The following is a 3,590-nucleotide window of genomic DNA, read 5'->3' as shown; positions in this document are numbered from 1 at the left end:
TGCTCTCATGTGTTATTTTACAAAATAGTAAAACGTCATTGTGTTTGTGTGTGTGTGTGAGGGGTTTTCCAGCCACCATAATAAAGAAGCGTGTACTTTGTTCTGTTGCCTCCTGCAGTTTCACTTTCAGTTTGCTGATCATCTTCAATCAAACATGAACAACGATCAGACAGTGAAGAAGAAAGAGGAGGAGGAGGAGGAGGAGGAGGAGGATCTCGCCTTCCACCTGATGTGAGTCTCAGGATCACAAACATCCTCACACTTACATTTCACTGCAGGAATCAGTTAACAAAGGCACACAGCTGCATTATGATACATCTACGATGACAATCTAATCTTCAACCTCGTGGTTCGATCGGGATTTAGCGATCAGCTGCTTCTGTCTGTGTGCCGATAATCTACCTTGACTGATGTCCAGGTTATAGACTAGGTCAGGGTGTCTCAGGGAAATACACCAAATATGTCGGACACTACTGATAAAAACGCCGTTCCGGTCCGGTTAATACCCTCATGTCCAAATCTTTCATTGATCACTGTGAGGGCTGGACGTTAAGGCTTGTCTGAATGTCCGGGGCTAGTAAAAGCTTTGCTCGGGCAACTGAATCATCGACCCACATTGCCCCAACGGGCTCGTGGGGTTTTTTGGGGCGATATTTTGACGGGGGGGGGTTTTTCAGATTCAACCTGCTGAGATTGCAGATCCATGAAGCTTCGCCTGCTTCACTGTGTTTCCCTGCCGCTGCTCTGCAAAACGTGGACTGGATTTCCTGAACGGAGGCGGGTCTCAATGAGACGCGGAGTGACAAGTCGGGAAATCCATTCCACAGTTTGCGGCCAGCGAGGAGGCTAGGGAAATTAGCATTGCGGCTATCCAATGTATGGAGGATGATGACGTCATGCAGACCCCCACATTGTTGACATGGAACTGAAATACTTTGTACTGCTTCCCTTTCTGACCTTCTACTAAACATGATTACTGGACCAGTGTCCGGTAAGAGATTTTGGCATTTCGCGATGCCTGGTGTCTTCATCCCAACGACTGATGTAACTTGAGCTCACAGGATAAACTTGAAACTTCTCTTGTTATGTTTGAACTGTGTTTGTTGAATCTGTTGCCGTCTCTTCAGATTGATGCTCCACAGGATGGTGCGCAGCGTGGTGATGGGACCGCTGCTCAAGTCTCTCGGTCAGCTGTTGATGACGCTGGCAGTGGTGAAATGCACCAACGTAACAGTTCTGAAGTGGCTGGGGGACAATTTAGAGTCCGACGACTTGTCCAACCTCGCCGAGCTCTTTCAGTTCTTTGAAGAAAAGATCAAAGAGGAGGAGAAAAAGAACCACGACGACAGAGTGGACATCATACTGGTGGCTCACGGGGCCATCAGAGGCGCGATGATCCCGGCCTGCTGTCTGTTGCCTCTGCCGTCCGTTACCGACGTGGTTCTCTATTCTCCCTGGAACTGCGGCACCTCTCCCGATCTGATGTACGCCCTGGCCACAGGAAGACTCAGACCGTCCCACAGAGTTTTTAAGAAAGACGGCATCTGTCAAACTCCTGCTTCTGTCAAGCTGCCCAACAGGTGGAACTCCATGAAGGAGGTCGGCGAGAAGATGATCCCGAACATCACGGTCAGCCCTTTGCTGCCCAACGACGGCGCGTGGAAACGCTACCAGACTCTGCGGCAGAAACACGGGTCGCCGGGGAGAAACCGCATCGTGATCCCCTTCAAGTTCCCGGAGGTGACCGTTCTGACCGTCCCGTTCTCCGTGGTCAACCTCGCCCTGTGCCTGGCGCTGCGGTCCTCCAGATTCACAGCCACCGTCCACTTGGTCACCTGCCTGACCGACAAGTCCGACGGCCAGAAGTTGGACCCAGAGTACCTGAGGAGCCAGTACGCCTACACCCCCGACAACACCGTGATGACGGTTTCGCCCGACATGTTCACTGAATCCTGGATTGACCGTGTGAGACGCTTGTTTGGGTAAAAGTCTCACATCTGTCCGTCTCTCAGCTGGACTGTAGCATAATGTCTTGTCTTTTGAAAAATCGAATATGAAATGAGAACGGCCGGAGTGAGTTTGGCTCAAGATCGGAAACTCAGCAGGCGACTCAGCGCTGCCACCATGTGGTTGTTTGGATGACCGTTTCATACTTTGTGGATAGAAAACTGACAAAAACACGTAAACCATTCAGGAAATGAATATATGTAATGATTCTAAAAAAATTACGACAATTATTTCGACCATTAAAGCTTTGACTCTGACAAGGTTGTGAAGATGCAGGAGATTTTCTTGAAGAACTCACGACTTACAGAAGCTAGAAAACACAGTATTTTATATAAACTAAAGGGAAAAATAAACAAGCCTTTCTTATTCTGTTATTACTGCGATGATGTCGACCAAATGTTGAGAGAAAAGAACAAAATTCTGAATGAATCTGAAACTGGAAATTTGAAACTAAAACTAAATGAGGTTGAAGCCAAAGTTTGGAGGATCTAAGACGTTTCCTTGTGGAACTCCGCGACTCGATACCGTGATGTTTTACTGAAATATTCCAGTGTTTTTGTTTTTTGTTGTTGTTTTAAAAGGGATGAACTTCTTCCTGTTTGAGTCCTGCTGTTATGATGAATCTCCTGTACAATACTGTGTGTTTGTAACGTTGACTTTAACTGGACACAGAACAAAGTCACAGATTGACTTCTGTACATAAGATAATATTATTAGAAATCAACCTGATCTTTATTAAATGTGTTCGTTGTGTCTGTTTGGTCGAACGTCACTCGAAAATACAAAAAGGTACCTTATAATTATAGTAGCAGTACTAGTTATCTATTTAACACTCTCTACAGCACACACAATATTTGTATTCAATAAAAAAAAGAAAAAGTATTACATGTACATGGTTAAAGCTGTAAAAGTGCTTTGGTTTCTGCACAAATGGATCTAACAAGCTGTTTGGTCTCCTTGAAAACATTGATCTCGGTTCTCATGCCAACCTGGGTAGTAAACAAACAAAGCTTGTCTTTTTTTTTTTACCAACATTTTTTGTCCCTCATTTCAGAAAGTCAAACCCATATATGATATCGGCTCATGGCACACAGAGTGAAATATCTCAAACCTTTTTTTTTTTCTTGAAATGTTGACAATTATGGCTCACAGATGGTGAAAACCCTCAGAAAATCAGAATAATGTTCATTTCCATGCACCCTTTGGCAGTGGGCCAAGTCCTGCTGGGAAAAAATTAAATCAGCACCTCCATAAAGCTTGTCAGCAGAAGGAAGCAAATAATCCAACATCCTCATCAAACAAACGACAGAAAGTGTGTCAATGCGGCACATCGTCATGGTGAAACGTGTGAAACCCCTGAGAACAGCTGCACTGCCCACACATGGCCAACAGAGGGCAACGCTGAGCTACAGTTTGAGAAGCAGGTCTGTGGAGAGGAGGAAAGAGGAGGAGGAGGAGGAGGAGGAGGAGGAGGAGGGGTACAAGCTGGGACAGGCAGGTCATGGAGAGGAGGGAGGAGAGAGAGAGAGAGAGAGAGAGAGAGAGAGAGAGAGAGAGAGAGGAACCTGTTTGACGGATTTAGA

This window comes from Blennius ocellaris (assembly GCF_963422515.1).
Source record: "Blennius ocellaris genome assembly, chromosome: 16".
Lineage (NCBI taxonomy): Eukaryota > Metazoa > Chordata > Actinopteri > Blenniiformes > Blenniidae > Blennius > Blennius ocellaris.
The sequence above is the reverse complement of the archived record's forward strand: the minus strand, read 5'-3'. Positions refer to the sequence as shown.